This window comes from Hippichthys cyanospilos, chromosome 2 (assembly GCF_059441005.1).
Source record: "Hippichthys cyanospilos isolate Australia breed blue-spotted pipefish chromosome 2, RoL_Hcya_1.0, whole genome shotgun sequence".
Classification (NCBI taxonomy): Eukaryota; Metazoa; Chordata; class Actinopteri; order Syngnathiformes; family Syngnathidae; genus Hippichthys; species Hippichthys cyanospilos.
Genome location: NC_142370.1, coordinates 33,114,405 through 33,135,510, shown reverse-complemented (window position 1 = coordinate 33,135,510; position 21,106 = coordinate 33,114,405). Strand labels below are relative to the sequence as shown.

Below are 21,106 nucleotides of genomic sequence, written 5' to 3'. Positions count from 1 at the left end.
ATTTAAAAATAAATGTTATCGCTTAGTGCAAATGAGTTGGATATCGCGTCACTAATTCATAGAACATAAAAATAGCCATCACCAATAACCAGCATCTCTGTGAAGAGACGCCAACCAATAGCAGACCAGCATTGTAGTCACGCGTTGCATAGCAGTTAAGACGGCAATAGTAAATAAGTGCAATTACCTAAAAACGCCAGCAGATGGAGGCACAAATGCAGCCAACCCCCTAGGGTCATGACAGTTGTTTTTGTCGCAAATCCGGGAAAATGTCACAGAGAGGGGATGAAAAAACTCCAGGTCGCAACATTAAAATGACGTAAATCAGGGATCTTGTAACACGGGGGTCCGCTGTACGCTATACCATTATTCCAGTTACCTTGTCATTTTTCTCGTAAAAAGTAAGGCATTGCAAAATTAAAAAAAAAAAAAAAAAAGTGACTGCAATCACTATTCGAACATTTTATTTGGCAATGTCTTGTCCGCCTTCCCCTTTCCTCATAGATGAGCATTATGAGCGGCCCGAATCCTCATGAATTATTCATCCGGTCTCACCTCCTGTTATTCAGTCGATGCTCTGTAACAGCCTGCTATAAATCTCGGAACTACTCTCCACCTCTCTGTCCCTTTGCTATCTTCCCCCCTCTGCTCTTCCTGCCCTTCTATCCTCTTTACTCTCTTCCAATCCAGCCTCATTATTTGCACCGAGATTTCTTTCATTTGACCAGTCCCATTCAAGGCTTGTCTGATTTTGACCTCCCGTATTCATCCTTCGACCTCCGCTATCTTGAATATTGTAAACTTAAAGGACCGAGATCGTGATATTTTTATCCTTTCCGCAGTTCAATATTTGCATATAAATTAAATTTGGCACACTGGCGATTTAATTCCTTGTTAAATATGTGTTTTATGCGACTGACATTTCCAAGCAGAAAGTCAAACGTCTCGTTGGCGGGCGCCGCTTCTCGACGTGTGGCTGCCACGCCCCCTTTATGATGTCATTCGATTCCTCCAGCCACGAAATCCACCCAGCCATCATCTTGACTGCTTATCCTCACAACGGTCGCAGAGTGACTGAAGGAGCCCAAAAAAAGATGTTTTATTGACATTAAAACGCAAAACAATCTCTATAGATTGCACTCACTGACGCACGTTTGTCCTACCAAATCGGTCCCTGTGGGAACCCAGTATTCATAACACTAGTTCCGCCTGAGGGTGAATGATATACTACTGATGTTGATTGCATTTTTTTACATTAAAACGTGGCAAAGAATAAATGAAACGTTGCTGTTTACATGGCCGACTTGGTACAAATTCCGGAACTAAAATGAAACTAAATGACTGGGCTAAAGTTGGTGTGTATATACTCCTGCATGGGCAGTACAGGAGAGGTGTAGGGGAGGTACGAAACTCCTTTGTTGTCATTTATTTTTCAAAAGTCTTTTTTACTTGCTGGGCCAATGTGAGAGCGCGGATTAAGCAAGGAATGCGTAGAAATGCATAAATGAAGGAAAATAACACTTTGGGCGTGTTTTGGGTAAGAAAACATTCTACCACAGTTAAAAGCACCAAAAAGTTAACTTTTCATGGCCGACCTGGTACAAAATCCGGAACTAAAATAAAACTAAATGACCAGGCTAAGGTCGGTGTATATTTACTCTTGCATGGGCAGTACGGGAGAGGTGTAGGGGAGGTACGAAACTCCTTTGTTGTCATTTATTTTTCAAAAGTCTTTTTTACTTGCTGGGCCAATGTGAGAGCGCTGATTAAGCAAGGAATGCGTAGAAATGCATACATGAAGGAAAATAACACTTTGGGCGTGTTTAGGGTGAGAAAACATTCCAGCACGGTTAAAAGCACCAAAAAGGTGACTTTTCATGGCCGACCTGGTACAAAATCCGGAACTAAAATAAAACTAAATGACTGGGCTAAGGTTGGTGTATATTCACTCTTGCATGGGCAGTACGGGGGAGGTGTAGGGGAGGTACGAAACTCCTTTGTCGTCATTTGTTTTTCAAAAGTCATATTTACCTAAAAGCACCAAAAAGTTGACTTTTCATGATTGGGACCCTTTAAACCTCATTCATATTGCCAGTCCTGTTCTTTTAATGTCACTACCGCTACATGGCCCCTCTTTTACACCAACCGGCTCTGACCTCGTCTTGACTTTCCACTGAGTGATGGGGTAAAGAGTGACTTGGTGTGAAAGGCAGCTGGCGAATGTGATCTGAAAACACAATGCAGACGGAACAGCTGATGCAATGAAAGAAGGGAGCCGATTGATAGAGACTGATGGAGACTGAAAGGAAGTTGATAGAGAGGGATATCGGAGGGGAAGAGCGTACAACTGCTGAATTATTGTTGAGATGGTTAAGAGAGAACGGCATGAGGGATTGAATGTAAAAAAGGTGCATGGGCATGTTAAGGACTTCACAAGAGTAAGAGAGGGCTCACATGCCATTTTTCAACACAAAAGAACAGTTCCCCGGTGTCTTTCGATGGGCTCGCCCATCTCATGCAAATGAGCCACTGCTCACCCCGCCCTTCTTATCTGCATAGTGGTTATGGCAGTATAGTGACAACTAGGCTGGAATCCTGGGGGAAATACTTTGGTGAGTTATTCAGGTACTCAGCTATTTTTTTTTTTATCTTAAAACTAGAAACCTGAGTCACATCGTAGACAAAGATGCAAACCTGGTGATTTTTATTTCTCAAATCTTTATTGTGGAGATATACTTTGTCAGCTTAGTTGCATACGTTATTTCAGTTCGAATTGATGAATTTCTTCTTTTGAAGAACAACTGTCAAGTCATCATTGCACTGTATGACAATATATTTTCTGCAATCTGTATTGTGTATCTGTATTTGTCTATATTTGGTACATGCAGCATCCACTTGAACCTGTGAGCCTGGAAGAGGGCTCCTCCCACCTCTGGTCCCTTCTGAAGGTTTCTGATTTTCCCCAAATTCAGTTTTTTGAGTTTTTCCTTCCCCTTCTGGGAGCTTTGACAGGGGACACTGTTGTGTACCTACAAAAAAAGATGTATGACTCTGTACGACTTCTTTTTTTCAGAAGAAGTCTTGACATGACCTCTTTTCACCTGTGAAGTCCTTTGAGACTTTGCTGATTCAGGGCTATACGAATAAATATTTGATTGATTGATTTTAACGACTAAAGAGAAAACAAATGATTGTCATAGTAAGCTGCTATGTAGGGAACACTTTATAACAGAGGTCAATGACCTTTTAATCACCACAGATCGGTCAACGATTGGGAATTTTATCGTGAACGAGGGGGGGAGATATGAAGTGCGAACTAAAAGGACTTCTCTTATCTTTGTCGGAGGTTTCAAACCGAATTTTAAGACTGCCGTCATTCGGGAGCTCTCTCATTTCAACCATGCTAAAATCGCCTGGTTTGTTAACAAATAGGCAGACCCCATCGACCGCGGCGGGCAAATGGCGAATGTAAAGTGGACATAAAATATGAACTCACCATTTACGCCATATTCATGAAAGCCGTCATCTTGTTTCTCTCTTCACACGGATGCAATGTCGGGAGTCTCAAACATACTTTTACGGCTGTCCCCATTTGGGAGCTCATCTGGTTTGGTAACAAATAGATCGAAAATCCATTCCTTGTCAGTTTGTGGGTCCTTTTTGGAAGTGGGAAGTAGTGCTCAAAGTCAGCATACCGTGAGAAATCAAGTAGGACTTGAGGTATTGCCTTTTAAAAGCATTCATTTTCTTCTAGGTTAATGGCTCGTCACCTGTCTCTTGACTGGGCCTTTTCCCATCCCCAAAGACATCTTACTCATTTTACTTCTTTGTGAGTGAAACTTGGCACTCGAGTGATTGAAACGAAAATAAGAAAATCTGGACAGTTTTCAAAATATGTTTTTCAAAACAAAGGTTCTTTCAGACTCGGATAATGCATAAAATAGAAATAGCTCATTATTTTGGATGCGGCTCATGCGGCCCCGTATCAGTTGATCCACGGACCGGTACTGGACCATGGACTGATATTTGGGGACCTCTGCGGTATAACATACAGTATGGGGCAAAAATTCGGACGCGTCTTCTCATATAATTTAGCCAGCTGATTCATATTTGCCATAATATTAAGTTTAACTACTTTCCGTGCCAGCTGTGTGGTAATACGACTTCTGCACAACACAACCCCATTAGTAAAGTAAAAAATACCTCTAATCAAGGCATATTTGGGAAGTGAAGAGAATTTCAGGTGACATCCACTTGAACCTCAAGGAGAGAACCAGATGAGAACCCAATGAGACCAAAGTTTTTATACATTTCTGTTCTATATTCTAGAAAGAATAAAAAACACGCTTTGACGTTCCCCTTAAACACACAACCGTGCGTTTGTATGCGTGTCTAACATATTCCACTTGTTTCTACTCCAATTCAAAGGAATATTTATTTGAAAGTCCTTTTTTTTTTATTCTCCCGTGAAATTCCTCACTTCAGTGAACACGACACATCTGCTTAATCTATTCTGGATATTCTTGCTTATTTCATTTACATTTGAAGAGTGTCGTGGCTGACACAGGGCAATAAAAGCTTTACATCTCTGTCAGAAGCTCAGCGGTGATGTGCAAGCAGCATGCGGCCTTGTAGTCTGAAGCGTACTTGTGCGCTTGCAATTATGCAAATGAGCTTACAGTTACATGATTGTCCTTTATGGCCATCTGTCGTTTTGCCTGCAATCGATCAAGGTCGTGTCAGGCGCGCTCGCTCTGGGACGCGGCTATGATGAATTTATCATCTTAAAGGCACGTTCAGGGTTTCCTGAGGAGAGCGCTTGCCCGACAGCTCGTTGCCACCGTCGTCGTGTCAGGTGGAAACTTTCAAGCGGGGTTGGTTCCGTAGACAAGGTCAGGTTGAGGAAAAAAAAAAAAAAAAAAAAAACCTTCTCAATGCGGTAGCCATCAAACGTAATCAAGATGTGCTGTACTACAAAGTGCACGGACAGCCATGACACACTCAATAGGGCTGGGCAATGAATCAGATTAATTTGATTTATTTGTCATTTTAAAAATCAAACAATTGAAAATGAGCTAAATCGGGAAATCGTTGTTTTGTAAAAGTGGCACTGGCGGCTTAAATGACTTGTGTACAATATTTACTAGCTACATAAAGAGCCTATAACATGACATTCTTTCCACAGTTTTGACATGTGCATTTTAATTACATATGGCACATTGACGATTTACTTACTTTTTTTTAAATATGAGTTTTATCTACTCCATAATATGCTCAGAATGTAAATTATTAATTTATTAGTGGTTCATTATTACTGCCCTCATTGCTCTTATTCCTTTTTTTTGTTTTTTGTTCTATTGCCTACCTTATTATTTGCTCGATTATGGAATGTAGTCTGCTTGGGGAAGTGAACAGAATCAGAATTTCATTGTGTGGTCTTACTATGCATATGACATTAAAACTCTTGAATCTTATGGTACCAATACTTCTTGTAAAACGGCTCATTTGTAGAGACCGCGCTTCTTACCGTGTGGCTGCCTTGCCCCCTTCACGACGTAGCTCAATGGCAGCAGCCATGAAACATGCATCCATCCATCGCCATGGACGCTCATCATCACGATGGAGACTATTCCAACAGCGTGAATACTGGGCCAAAATAGCTTAATGAATGAAACTTTGCTATTTACTTGGCTGACTTGGTGCAAAATCTCTCCTCCTCTCTAACTAAACTCAAACTAAACAGGCAGTGCAGGGAGGTGTATGGGAGTTGCGAATTGCTCCAATCTTGCTCCTGTTGTCATAAGTGCACTCCAAGCTGTTTTCATCTGCACGGCTTTGGCTAGTGTGAGTGGGCAGAAGAAGCAAGGAATGCTTAGAAAGCCTTTATTAGCTCATTCAGTGCCTACCATGTTTTGACCCTCCATTCCCCTGATACTTGGAAATAAAAAAAAACAAAGACATACATAAATAAATGCCGAGGACTGGATGATTTGCATAATGAAAGACATGTGAAAATATGTCTTTCATGCACACGCAACAAATGTTAACTTTAGTCCCGCTATGTGATCCTCAATAAAACACTTGGCCGACTGAAAAATCTCTCCTCCTCAGCTCTGGAACCAAAATGAAACTAAAAGACGTGGATACGGTCGGTGTGTATTTACTCCTGCACAGGCAGTATGGGGGCGGAGCAGGGGAGGTATGAATTTCATCTATCTTCGTAAGGTTTTCTCAACTCTTGTTTATGTGCTCGGGCGGGGCCCTAACCCTAACTCTGCCTAGAAATGCCTCAATGAAGGCAAATAACAAAATGAATATCCTTACGGGGACCAATAAACACACCCAAATCTTAACTTTGGGTGTGAGAAATAAACATCCTGGCATGGTTAAAAGCTTAAAAAAAAAAGACTTTTCATGATCGGTCCCCTCGAAAGTAATCCCAAAAGTGAAATACATTTCACACCTGTAGGGGGAGCCAAGCTGCGAAAACAACCCACTATTGCCCCTTTTCCTGCACCTCAGCCAAGAAGGCCATTTGAAAACGCTATAAGGCTGTGTCTTACACTTTCCAAGGACAAATAAAGCCACCCGCATCACAACGCTACGAGAAGTAATGATGCTTGTGATGCATTCACATTACGCTTCTGAGATTGAAACGTCTCAGTGTCGCATTGTCTCCATTTTGAAGGGCGGCTTGCTCTTGGAACTCCTCGCCGACTGTTCACTGAAAATGTTTTGGAAAAGTGATGCATGGAAACACTGTGATGTGTTTTGCCCTAAATTGCCGAGGATTATTTCCTCCGACGTGTCCTCGAGTGAGTCGTAACACTTTGATTACGCACAAGGGATCTCCTTCTAATTAATTATGCCCATTCCATTTTTTGTGACCTCTCAAATTATTTACTGTTACCACTTGTGATTTAGGTCCATCTTTTGTAACTCATTCAACCCAAAAGACAAAATTTTACGCTGTTGTTGTGTGTGTTTTAAACATTGTATTTATAAAACCGTTATTTTACTCTATTTATTCTGTTTTTTAACGAAATGCACTTAGGAGTAGCACCCAAATTTCGTTGTATGCTATAAAATGACAATAAAGGCGATTGTGATTCTGATTCTGATTCTGAGGGGATTAAGTATCAAAGTAATTGATTACTTTAGGCAACGTAATATTTGGGTGATGTTTAATTATCAGTTACAATGGGGTTACTATTGAGAGCATCTTGGTAAGTCTCAAGAAAGACGAACATTGACCTGAATTCACAGCGTAAAATCCACATCATAAAAGCCGAATTGCGGATTGTTTGACGATAGGGAGCGTTTGACTTTAGCGGTTGCGCGAAGTCCGCGCGACTCAAATGGCAAGCGCGTCCCTTTTGCCTCCTCGTGTTGCCTGGTTATTGCAAAGAGGCCAGTGTTGCTCTGCTGGGAGTTAAAGTGGCGGGTGACCTTCGCCGGCTGTGGGCCGCCATCCAGCTCTACAGCTCTTTAAACGGGCGGACGCGGCTGCGCCGTTACCCGCTCGGAATGTCAAATGAGACGGATTCACAAACGCCGATACTATCCGCCGTCTATTTGCTCGCGCTTCTCTTTATCTCTCTTCTGCGTGTCTTGAAAAAAGCCCACGTGGACGTCAAAGGGACAAGCGAGAAAACCGTTACTGCCCCTTTCCTTATTTGCGCTGGATTATTTTATTTCTCTTCTGTTGTTATTAATATTTATCACTGTTTAGCACTGTTGGCCAGGATTATAAGTCGATATTTTTTCTGTTTTTGTGTATACCGACTTCCTGGCAGCCGACAAAGCGTTTATGTGCGCAAGAGTGCACGTCAGAGTTTGTTTCCATCTGTTTATTGCTTCGTTCATTCCATCTACTTTTTATTTTTATCTTCCGTCTCAGAGTTGCCTTGTGCCGCACAGGATGGATCACCCACATTGCATCATACGTTGGGACTCCTGGGTGGGCGATATCATGGCTCCAGTGGCTTAGTTTACATCATGCAGGCTAATTTTGCATTTGATATTACCCACGAAATTTGTTATGAGGAGATATGGACATCACAATTACAATCCAAGTAGTAAAAAGTTGAATACAGTGTTCCTTCATTTTTCGCAGTTAATCGGGACAGGAAAATTCCCGCGATATGTGAATTCCGCAAAGTAGGATCCTTCCACTTGCATTGCCTAGCTTAATTTCAAATTCATAGTTGAGGAGGAGAGATTTTGCACCGGGTTGGTCAAGTAAACAGCAACATTGCATTTATTAGTTATAATGTTTTATTGTAGCAAATGTCCAATCCAAATGACAAAAATGTGTTTTTGGGAGCACACAACTGAGCAATTCATGTTTGCAGTAAATAATTTAATCGCAGGTGAAACTTTTGTTATAGAGCTTTGTTATCACTATACCTGCACAAGTACATGGGAACGAAATTTTGACTTAATATACTTGAACCATCCAAGGCCCGTCGGAGTGCGCCACAACTAAGAAGAGACGTGAAAAAAAAAAAAACTACGTTTCAGCCATGCCCCAACAAGGGCGTAGCATAAGCCTGAAAAAAATCCTGCACGTGCCAACACAAAGATATAGTTTAATTAATGTTGTCCTTATACGTAATGACACAATAATGTTAATAATAATAATTTCCAGTGTTGGGCAAATTACTTTAAAACTTTAATGCATTATTACTCATTACTGTCATTGTAAAGTAATTAGTTACATTAAAATATTGCATCATTTGAAATGTAAGGCATTTTACTACTATTGCATTACTTTTACTCTCACCAACATACCTGGAAATATTGATTTCCCATTCTAAATGTAGCTCATTAAGGTCACTAAACATCCAGTGGAATGACCCTAAACTAAACTTAAGTAAACTTACAAGCTCAAAATGGTCCCAAAATAAATATTATTGCGTCCTTGGATTTGTAGATCGCTGGAAATAAAAATAAAGCACAAATAAAACACTCTGAACAAAGTTCTCTCCATACCAAAAAAACCATCAGCGCCATCAAAAGGCAATCAAATGAAATGCATTCAAGTTATCAACTGCTTCAATTAATATTATACATTTAAAGCGTTTAGTAGCGTTTTTGGGGGGCTATTTATTATAATCTATTGTAAAACACGTTGCTGTCATTTGTACCAAGTAAAATATTACTCGTTTTTTGTGTGTAATGTCGCGTTACTTTTGTAACGCATTACTCCCAACACTGATTTATCTGCATGTACTTAACCACGGAAAGCTTTTCCTGATTTTCAGGAGGCCCTTTATTCTCCAAAGAGTCTCAAAAATGGCTTTACAAGTCCACGGGTACAAAAAAAGAACAAAATCTTCGGAAAAATCACTATACATTGTTTTAAAATTTAATCCTCATGACACTACACATTTGAATGAAGATGCCAGATAAGATTTCAATGACCTTACACGGCTCCGACGCAATCCCGTTCCAGCTTTTTGTTTGATCTCGATCAGAACGGGCTTCAATTGCTTTTTGTTGTCAAAACGGTCCTTTGGGGAAATACTTTGTAATGAGCTATTGTTTCTACCACACCGTGACACAGGAAACTGTTAAGACACCTCGAGGCGTTTCGCCCGCGACGTACGCACGTTCGCCTTGTGATATTTCCAGCCTCAAGATGGATTTGCATGTTTCCTGTGAAATCGTCCTAATTTGTAGGTATTTCTCAATAGGAGGATTTATGAATAGCCTGTGAAGCAATTTTATCGCACAGTGTTTTTCATTGTTAACTGGAGCACATGACAGGACGGATTAATGGCCACGAATGGCTTCCAAAAGCGTCAGCTTGTTGTGGATTTTCAGTATTTCAGAGCTTAGAGCCTCAGAGACTAAACTCTTTTCTTTTTGGAAACTTACCACGAATTCCAAATATTTCTCTCAGTAAACAAAAAGATGAATTGTGACCTTTTTTTTCCAATCTTTTTTATCTGGTAATGTGCGTAAATCCAGCGATAGTTTTACGTTCAGTTAATTGTGACCCCGAAATGTAAAGTAAACACACTTCAAAATGACTTGTTGTTATGGGCTTTTAGTTGCACATGCGCCTAGCTGCAAAGCTGCACCTTCATGTAAAAATTTGCTGCGGAAACTCAAACGCCACGGCAGATTGCGGCTCACACTTTTGGGCGAGCTCCCGTAGTAATTGGATTACGGCTGTCAGGAATGGCTTTAGTTGCGATTGCACAGATTAGGCTCTGCTGCGCTGGGATGGCCAGCGCGACTTTAAGAGCATCATCTGGTTTGCGTTACGCTGCATAGAAAGAGCAATTTGGATCAAGTGACGACATAACGCAACAGGTTATGAACTGCCGATTCTGTTTCTGATCGTTGCATGAGAGCGGGGCTGGCTCAAATTTATTTTGGCTTTTTGGCAAGTTATTTTTATTTTTTAATTAATTAAGTAATTTATTTATTTATGTGTTTATTTATTATTTTATATTTACTTATGTATTTATTTTTATTTTATATCTATTTCTTTATTTTTATTTATCTATTTTTATTTATTGTCATTTATTCTATTTCTTTTTATCTTATTTATTTAAGCATTTATTTATTGTTTAATTTTTATTGTTTTTTATTTTATTTTTTTAATTTTTATTTATTATTTTATATTCATTGTTATTTTTATTTATTTATTTTTTATTTAATATTTTATATTTATGTATTTATTTTTATTTTATATTTATTTCTTTATTTTTTTATCTTATTTATTTAAGCATTTATTTATTGTTTGATTTTTATTGTCATTATTTTATTTTTTAATTTTTATTTATTATTTTATATTTATTGTTATTTTTATTTTATTTTTTAATTTTTATTTAATATTTTATATTTATTTATGTATTTATTTTTATTTTATATTTATTTCTTTATTTTTTTATCTTATTTATTTGTGCATTTATTTATTTATTTTTCTTTCCATCAGGTTTTTTAGCCAGAAAGTCAAATCAGTATCTCGCGGGCCACGTAAAATGATGTGGCGGGCCAGATCTGGCCCCCGGGCCTCAAGTTTGACACCTGTGGTATAATTAATTTAAAACTGTTTTTACGCCAAAGATGGCAGCTGTGCCACGAGGCAAGATGGACGAGGAACTGAAACACAAGCTAGGGATTGAGAAGAAAAGTTATGAAACAAGTTCAATACGTAAACACTTGGGTAATAACGATGAAACCATGGATGAAATGAAAGCACCTAAATAAAATAAAAATGCTGAGAATCTCTTTTACATTTTTGCCTGCAGCTTTTGTGTTATTTTCCCAGCATTTCCACAAATCTCTTTACTGCCAACTCCCTCCTCCCCTTTCCAACTAAACTCTTCATATTTCACCCGAATCAACCAAAACGACTTAGTGAAATGTCAAAGTGGCTCCTTCTTTTCAGTCTTGGGCTCATTTGAATGAATGCACATCATCTGCATTCTTACATGTTGATGAACATCTGGAAAGGGGGGAAAGGAAATCATAATTACCGTAGTTTTCAGACGATAAGCCGCCACTTTTACTTCATGATTTGAGCCCTGCGGCTAAAATTCCAATGCGGCTTTTTTTTTTTGCTAGACAATCCACCAGTAAAGCGAATGTTTATCTCGCTTCAAGGTATCAATTTTTAGAACTGAAAAGATGTTTTAAAAGTCTATTATTAAAAATACGTTTTAAAAAATTCATCTAACTTCTAATTCAAATCAAATTTTATAGCCCTGACTCACCGAAATCTCAAAAGGCTTCACAGGTGAAACGAGGTCTCATCGAAACTTCTTTTGCAAAAAAGAAGTGGTACGGAGACATCATTTCGTTATAGGTACACAAAAGCATCCCCTGCTTCCAGAAGAGGAACGAAAAACTCAAAACTCAAATTTGGGAAAATCAGAAACCTTCAGAAGGGACCACAAGTGGGAGGAGTCTCCTTCCAGGCCCACAGCTTGAAGTGGATGCTGCATGTGTAAGGTACCCAACAGCATCCCCTGTCGAAGCTCCCAGAAGAGCAAGGAAAAACTCAAAAACCCCAATTTGGGGAAAATCAGAAACCTTCAGAAGGGACCACAGGTGGGAGGAGTCTCCTTACAGGCCCACAACTTGAAGTGGATGCTGCATGTGTAAGGTACACAACAGCATTCCCTGTCAAAGCTCCCAGAAGAGCAAGGAAAAACTCAAAAACCCCATTTTGGAGAAAATCAGAAACCTTCAAAAGGGACCACAGGTGGGAGGAGCCCCCTTCCAGGCCCACAGCTTGAAGTGGATGCTGCATGTGTAAGGTACCCAACAGCATCCCCTGTCGAAGCTCCCAGAAGAGCAAGGAAAAACTCAAAAACCCCAATTTGGGGAAAATCAGAAACCTTCAGAAGGGACCACAGGTGGGAGGAGTCTCCTTACAGGCCCACAACTTGAAGTGGATGCTGCGTGTACCGAATACAGACAAATACAATATACTTGAATAAGATCTTGTTTGTGACTTGTAAATTTGATATACAATGTACGACATCTATGAACATATTTATATATTTATTATTGTATAATAAACAAGTGCATGTCTAGTGTATCTTAACGAGACACTAGACAACCTTGTGCTATTACACTGATAGACAAACACACACAAATGTTAAAAAGTGTCCAAAGGTGTGTATATGTGTGTGCGTCCTGTTTTTGATCACCCAATCCTGGGTTTCACCGTCTTTGTGGAGACCTTCTGGACTTGTGGGGAGTTCCGACCTTTTTTTGAGGGTCAAGCTTGCTTTTAGAGTACGTATAGGTTTGAATCGGATTTTGGTTGAGGTTAGAGAGCTAGAAACCCCTCCGTGTGTGTGTGTGAGAGAGTGTGTGTGTGTGTTTAAGCCTCAAGTGCACCCCATCTGTTGGACAGATGTTTAACATCCTCTCTGCACCCCCTGCCCTGTCACATGTGCAAACATAGACTGCATTTACACCCACACATACACGCAAATGCACACGCACACTCTCCCGCACACACACTGCCCTCATTAGCAACCAATTAAAGAGCAGATATTGTCTCACTGGGGAGATCCAAGGTCTATCCAGTTTAGTTCTTCCGCCTTCAATGCCAGGTCACAACAAATAGTGGAGCTGGACACAAGCCAGAACATTGTGTGTGTGTGTGTGTGTGTGTGTGTACTCATGCAGTTGAAGTTTGGCAGTCCATCCTCTTTTGGAGTCTATATTAGAACAGACATGCAAACACATAATTAAATGCATTATTCAACTGGACAAGTACTTTTGCATAAGCTATTCAGTTTCAGTGCAGTTCCCTCTTTAACATAAGACTAATGCATTTTATGGCAATTTTAGAATAAAAAAGAAGACAGAACGCACACCAAAGCAATGCACTGTAATTACCGTATTTTCCGCACTATAAGGCGCACCTAAAAGCCTTATTTTTTTTTAAAAAAAGCTGATGGTGAGCCTTATAATCAGGTGCGCCTTATATATGGATCAATATTGGGATTGGTAGATGGGGAATGAAGTGATAAAGTAAGCTTTACCTCTTTCTTTTATATGTTTACAGAGTTTAGAGTTATTATTTGAGTTATTACTGTTATTACTTTGAGTATTACTATATTGTGATTGAAAAAGTTTTAAAATATGGCATTAATTGAGGGTGCGCCTTATAATCCAGTGCGCCTTATATATGGAAAGGTTTTAAAATGTTATTAATTGAGAGCGCGCTTTATAATCTGGTGCGCCTTATAGTGCGGAAAATACGGTAATCCTCTTTTTTTGGGGGGGGGGTGCAGTAAAACTCTTCTGCAACAAAACCTGCATGTGCAAAAAAATACCTCCAGGTGTGAAAAATAATCTCCCTTTTATTTACTCCCTCCTACAAGGAAAAATCCCAGTTGCAAAATCCGAAATTTGCCTAGCATTGAAATTCAATATAGCGAAAACAAGCCTGCAGCAAAAGTCTGGTTTGGTTTATGCTTGACACGCCGGCACGCCTTTTGCAGCACAGTATTCTGATTTCTGTGGTCATTTTTGTACAGTTTATTTATCTCGTGTTTATTTAAAATAAGATATTTAATTTTAAAATAACTGAACAATAAGTTTTAAAAAAGATGAGTCATTCCCTTTTGTTTAATCTTGCTTAGTTGTCAGTTTTTTGATTCACTGAATACAAAGTATTATTTACAGTATTTGGTGAATAAACGCTAAATGTGAAAAAAATGTTTTTGTAACATGCAAAATATTAATTTTTCTCAGATTGTTCGATTAATTAATGGTAAAGAGCGATAGAATAATCAGTTTTCAAAATATTCAATAGTGACAGCCCTAATCGTCCCATTTCTCCAAAAGTTTTCTCTGGATACTTGATCAAAGTCTTGAATGAAATCATCTCAGGTGCATTTGATTTAAGATAATTTTCTGGATATTACCGTTGCTTTTCATCATAACGTGTGTTTTCTGACACCTTACACTCGGTCGTGTAAAATTAATGATGACCAATAATGTCCTTAATAAATGTGATGTGCTTTGCCCGCAAACTACATCAAGGTCAGCGCTGCAGGCAACTCTCGGAAGTAAATCGAAACTCACTTTCTACACTGAATCTAATTAGCCACGACAAGCGCACTGTTGACCCTTCGTCTTATTCCGTGTTGCCCCTCCTTGTTTCCCGTCCTCGCTCTCTCTCAGTCTAGATCTTAACAAACATTCATCATTCAAGACTTTGGCAAAGGGTCGCAGTGTGCGTTCGCCTGTGTGCACGCGTGCTTGTGTGTGCGAGCGATGCCAGGGGCTACGCTGTGACTACGTGCGCCAGAGGTCTTGGACAAGGACAACACAGGGGACTCTGTCCTTGTATCGCCGCCTACAAATGGAACAAGAATGCGCCGGCGCTCGTAACGATGCTGTATGGCGGGAGCTAGGAATAATAATAGCGCCGTCAGCCCGTGGGGACACGTGACATAATATTGGCAGACAACTATCATTTCAACGGGAAAGCTCCTTCTGCTCTGGCAAAAGCTGGCGCTCAATTATGTTCACGTGAATGAAAAACTTGAACAGCATTCGGCGGTCGGCCTGTCTGTCTGTCTGTCTGTCTGTCTGTCTGTCTATCTGCCTATCTACCTACCTAACCCACCCACCCACCTACCTACCTACCCACCTACCTAAATGAAAAACTTGAACAGCATTCGTCGGGCGCTCTATCTATCTATCTATCTATCTATCTATCTATCTATCTATCTATCTATCTATCTATCTATCTATCTATCTATCTATCTATCTATCTATCTATCTATCTATCTATCTATCTATCTATCTATCTATCTATCTATCTATCTATCTATCTATCTATCTACCTACCTACCTACCTTCCTTCCTTCCTTCCTTTGGACCTACCTACCTACCTACCTTCCTACCTACCTACCTACCTTCCTACCTACCTACCTACCTTCCTACCTACCTACTTACCTACCTACCTTCCTACTTTCCTACCTACCTACTCAAAGGTTCCTACCTACCTTCCTACCTACCTTCCTTCGGACCTACCTACCTACCTACCTACCTACCTACCTTCCTACCTACCTACCTACCTTCCTACCTACCTACCTGCCTGCCTACCTACCTACCTACCTACCTACCTACCCACCCACCCACCCACCCACCTACCTACCTACCTACCTACCTACCTACCTACCTACCTACCTACCTACCTACCTACCTACCCACCCACCTACCTACCTACCTACAAACCAAACTACCCACCCACCTACCAAAATGAAAAACTTGAACAGCATTCTTCGGTCTATCTATGTGTCTGTCTATCTCTCTGTCTGTCTGTCTGTCTGTCTGTCTGTCTGTCTATCTATCTATCTATCTATCTATCTATCTATCTATCTATCTATCTATCTATCTATCTATCTATCTATCTATCTATCTATATCTATCTATATCTATCTATATCTATCTATATCTATCTATCTATCTATCTATCTATCTATCTATCTATCTATCTATCTATCTATCTATCTATCTATCTATCTATCTATCTATCTATCTATCTATCTATATATCTATCTATCTATCTATCTATCCCTATCCACCCACCTACCTACCTACCTACATACGTTCCCACCCACCCACCGACCTACCTACCTACCCACCCACCCACCTACCTACCTACCTAGGGTTAAGGTTAGGGTTAGGTGCTACCTATGTGGAACATTCGTTATGTCATAGATTGCGCAGAGAGTACACAACTCAAGCAAGCGGATGTACGTAAGCATTATTCTTGTTTTCTTGGTTTCCACTCCAGCGTCAAGACCAAGCCTGGTCGATCGCCTTGAAATTCTGACAGTGGCCCGCAGTATTCACACGTGAAGCCAGTAGAACATTACATAGATGTTGAAGTATGAAGCCGGCTGGGTAAAGTTTGTTTTCATGTCTGGTCCTCACAGTTCACTCGACTGCGAGGAAGCGCAGAGCGATTCTTATCCGTCATCTCATCTCCCAACATCAGGGAGGCGTTTGACCGTGCCAAATTCATTCTGGACCATGACAATCACTCGGACAATGCTGCCAGAGTCCTACAGTACGTTAATCGGTGAGAAAAAGAAAAAGGGGTCCCGCAGCAGATGGTGCGACCCCCCCCACCCCCAACACCCCCACCCGAGGCTTGATCTCAACATTGTCCTGCCTGCCAGATTACAGGAGGACTTTTGGCAAATGGATCTTTGTTTTTGTGCTTTTGCACTCTGCGGAAAAAGCATTGAAAAAGTCGGCTGAAGGCTTCACACTTCTGAAAACCATTCCAAAGCTTTCTGCTGATGTCTCCAAAAATGTGTGGTGAAATCATTTCAGGGATTTCAAACAAACGTTTCATTTGTATTCTTTTGAAAGGGGGCTCCATTCAGGAGAAATTGGCAGCAAGGTTATACGGTATATTATTGTCTGTAAAATTTCTTTTTGGCTATTTTGTTAAAAGGGTGACAATACAATATTTGCGTCGAGGAACCTTCTTGATCAGCCTGGTTTTTAACATGTCATGCTCAATAGACAAGATTTTTTCATTGTTTCATTTGTAGCTCATATTTTACCTGAGGAATTTATTAATATAATATTTATTGCATTTATTGCATCACTTTCTGAGGTATATGTCATTTTGAATCAAAATCTGAATATAAAGATCTCATTTGTTTACGTTTTGAACTTGTAGGTTCCTGAAACAGCTGTAGATCCCAATTTCAAATTCTATAATCATTCATCCAAAAATGAATGAATGAATGAATGAATGAATGAATGAATGAATGAATGGATGAATGGATGAATGAATGACATATAATATTTTGACTCGGGTGGCATGGTGCGAGAATGATTAGCATGTGTACCTCACATGGTTATGGGTTTTATTCGGGCTCTGGCCTTCCTGTGTGGGGTTTGCATGTTCTCCCCGTGCCCGTGTGGGTTTTCTTCAGGTACTCCAGTTTCCTCCCACATTCCTCAAAACATGCATGGTGTAGCTACTGCATATTGGGCATTCCAAATTTCCCTTAGTTGTGTTTGTGAGTGCGACTGGTCGTTCATCTCTGTGTGCCCTGCGATTGGCTGGCAACCAGTTCAGGGTGTACCCCGCCTACTGCTGTGATAGGCTCCAGCATTCCTGCTAAGGGATAAATGGCTAAGGAAATGTATGGAAAATTTGACTCACTCGCATAAAAGAAAATAATGATTCTAGCTAGCTGCTGGAAGGTATGCTGTTGTTAGCCGGTGTTAGCTTAGCGTTGTTGTGTATGTGTGTGTGACTTGTTCTTGTGATTGAGTTTGTTTTGTGACCCGAATAATATTGTGACAAGCACTTGAATGCAAATGCTTGCTTTCTTCTCAACAAAAACATCTTCCTGTTTATTTGCAATTTCCAAGCTTATCGGCGGAACTAAAACAGTGGGCCTTTTTTTGTTTTTTTTTTAGCTTGAACTTAACATCATCCTGGCCAAGCGTTAAGTGAATGAATGACAGTTAAAAAATAGTAAAAGAAAAGCAAGGGAGCAATATGAAGAGATATTGTTTTGGTTCAAGTTGTGCAAAATGAACACACATCAAGCCTTCCGTTTCATTTGGTTTTCCACACAGATGCTTTTTGAAAGATTAGCGTCCTTTTCGCCCTTCAAATCTTCAAATCTTTTTCACAGCTTCCTTGTTGAGAATAGTTCGAAATGCCGTTTTACGTTTGAAACAGGACTGAGCAATAAATATAATGGATTCGATGTATCATTTTCAAAGTCAAAGTTTTGAAAATTGGCGCGAAATGGGAATTTTGCAAAATAAAAGGCACATGGCTTGTTGTTTACAATAGGTACTAACTTCTTAATTGTGACAATTAAAGGGATGGTCCACTTATTGAGTTATTTTTAGCTGAAAAAAAAAATCTATAAATAACGATTTTAGTAATAGAAATTTTTAGACATTTATTTGGCCACGCTTGAAAATATTTGGAAGAAAGTATAAATGCGTACAAGGGATTGAACATAAATTTTAAATGAGGTTTTTGGGATTAAATTAGTTTATTTTCTAACTATTGTTATACTTTAAATATGTATAATTAATACTTTTTAAAATACACTTTTTCACTTGCCAATCACACCAATCACAATTCAGCTTATGAGCATCACAAAACCAACAGGTGACCCATGATTGGTCGCTAACCTTGACTACAGAGGCTATCAATTTCAGTCGACAGCAAGTAGAATTTTTTTTTTGAAGAAAAAATTAGTCAAAATGATGAATAATTTAGTCATCAAATTCATTATAGACAAAATATAAGAATAGTTTTTTGTTCATTATTTTTTTCGAACAATCACACACAGTTCAGTTTATGAGCATCACAAAACTAACAAGTGAACCGTGATTGGTCGCTCATCGAGCCTTGAATACAAAGGATACCAATTTCAGTGGACAGCAAGTAGAATTTTTTTTTCAAGAAATTATTCAATATAATTAATAATTTTGTCATCAAATTCATGATAGACAAAATATATTAATAAGTTTATTAGCATCACAAAACCAACAAGTGAGCCGTGATTGGTCGCTAACCGAGCCTTGAATACAGAGGCTATCAATTTTAGTCGACAGCAAGTAGAATTTTTTTTTTGAAGAAATTAGTCAAAATGATGAATAATTTCGTCATCAAATTCATTATAGACAAAATATAACAATAGGTTTTCGTCAATTATTTTGCTCTGAATAAACCTCCCCAACCGCACCTACATACATCACGTAGAACGAGACACGAAGGGACGAAACGGTCTCCGGCGGCCGAAAGCGATGCGGCGTGCCCCCGCGTGACTTAGCGACAGGGCTAATGATGGAATCGCATGTCTACACGGCCCGCAACTGTGAGCAGATGTCAGGTCCGTGTGAGGCCACATTTGTCTGCAGACACGATGCCTGAATGCTCCGCTGTGCCTCAGTCTGAGCTGTTGACTCTATGGTAATGATGCAAGTCCGTCTAAACATAACAAACCATTAGCATCCTCAGCATGTAGGCCAAAGTGCCGGGAAGATGGCGATCGCACTCCTGCCAATGTGTGAGCGCTTGTGCGAGGGAGCGCCGCCGACGCGGGGAATTCGCATTAGTTTGCACGTCTGGTGCCTTGCGTAAGGAAGTGGCGATAAAAGTGACTCATTTTATGCGCTGTACGTACAGTACATGCGTGATGGTTTATTCTCCTCGCTTGTGTTTGGAGCTGCAGACTCTGTATTTGGGAGTTTTATTGACTTTAAAAAAAGCTGTTGATTCTACTATATCAGCGGTCCCCAAACTATGGCCCGCGGGCCAAGTAAGAACTGCCTCTACATTTTGTACAGGCCATTGAACAATACCAAGATTTTTTTTTTTCCATCTAGCCATGAGATCAAGATTTACACATGCATTAATCTTTTATACATATACAGTTGGACCACCGTGTTACAGCGTCCCTTGCTTGAGTTATTCCGTACTCTATGAGATTTTCTTGGGTTGCGACAAAAACAACTGTCATGACCCTAGGGCGTTGGCTGTATTTGTGTTGTTTTTTTCTCCATCTGCAGGCGTTTTTACGTAATTGCACTTATTTACTGTCGCCGTCAAACTGCTTCCATGCAAATCACAGTACAATGTCGGTCTGCTATTGGTCTGCGTCTCGTCACGGAGATGTTGGTCTGCTATTGGTCGGCCTCACTCATTTCAAAATGGCAGAATGGTAAAGCTTTGTTCTTACGCGAGTGGTGACAAAAGCGTATTTATAGTGCATTTTACTGCAATTTAATTCAAAGTTGAAAGGGTTAGCCATGGGTCCCAAGATTGCTAGTGATGTCAAAGAGAGAAGTAAGATGATTTATATGGAAACCAAGCTGGACATAATAAAAAAAATATGAGGCTAGCATGAAGCTTAGGCTACACTTATTATGGGGATAACAAGCGCCACTCAAAGGGAAATAAATCCATTCTATAGTTTTTTATTTATGTTTTTTGATTGTATACATGTATATTATATAGATGTACCACTTACTATACTATTGTGGTGCCAATTTTTTAGTATTTATGTACAATGTTTTTACCTGGGGTTTTAAACGATTAGCTATTTAACATAGGTTTGGGTTGCCCGCCATAAGGTAAATATAAACTGTCACGGAAATACTAATAAATTTAAACATAAGACAATTGTTTATTCATTTTGGGAGTGAATGGAGTCGTCAGAAAGCTGGTTTGTAAACTACTACTAAAGTATGACGGCTTCTACTGTTGCGCCTTATAATGCAGTGCGCCTTATACATGGAAAAAGTTTGAAAATGTCATTAATTGAGGGTGCGCCTTATAATGCAGTGCGCCTTATACATGGAAACAGTTTTAAAATATGTCATTAATTGAGGGTGCGCCTTGTAATCCGGTGCGCCTTATAGTGCGGAATATACGGTACAATGTATCGCTGTTACTTTTGAGTCTTCCGTCCATATTAAAACACTAACTCGGTTGATAGTCAGTTCTTTTTGTGGGAGTCAAGCCGACATCAAGCTATCACCTGCTTTAAATGAAATGCCTATTTTGCACAAGCCTAGGTGGACACACACACACACACACACACACACACACACA

General features: G+C 39.7%; 1 protein-coding gene across 2 annotated transcripts in view; it reads left to right on the top strand.

Annotated features, from left to right (window-relative positions):
- The window catches only part of LOC148428312 (plexin-A1-like), a 246,596-nt gene that overhangs the window by 40,122 nt on the left and 185,368 nt on the right, over window positions 1-21,106 (top strand). The gene's annotated exons all lie outside the window — the stretch shown is intronic.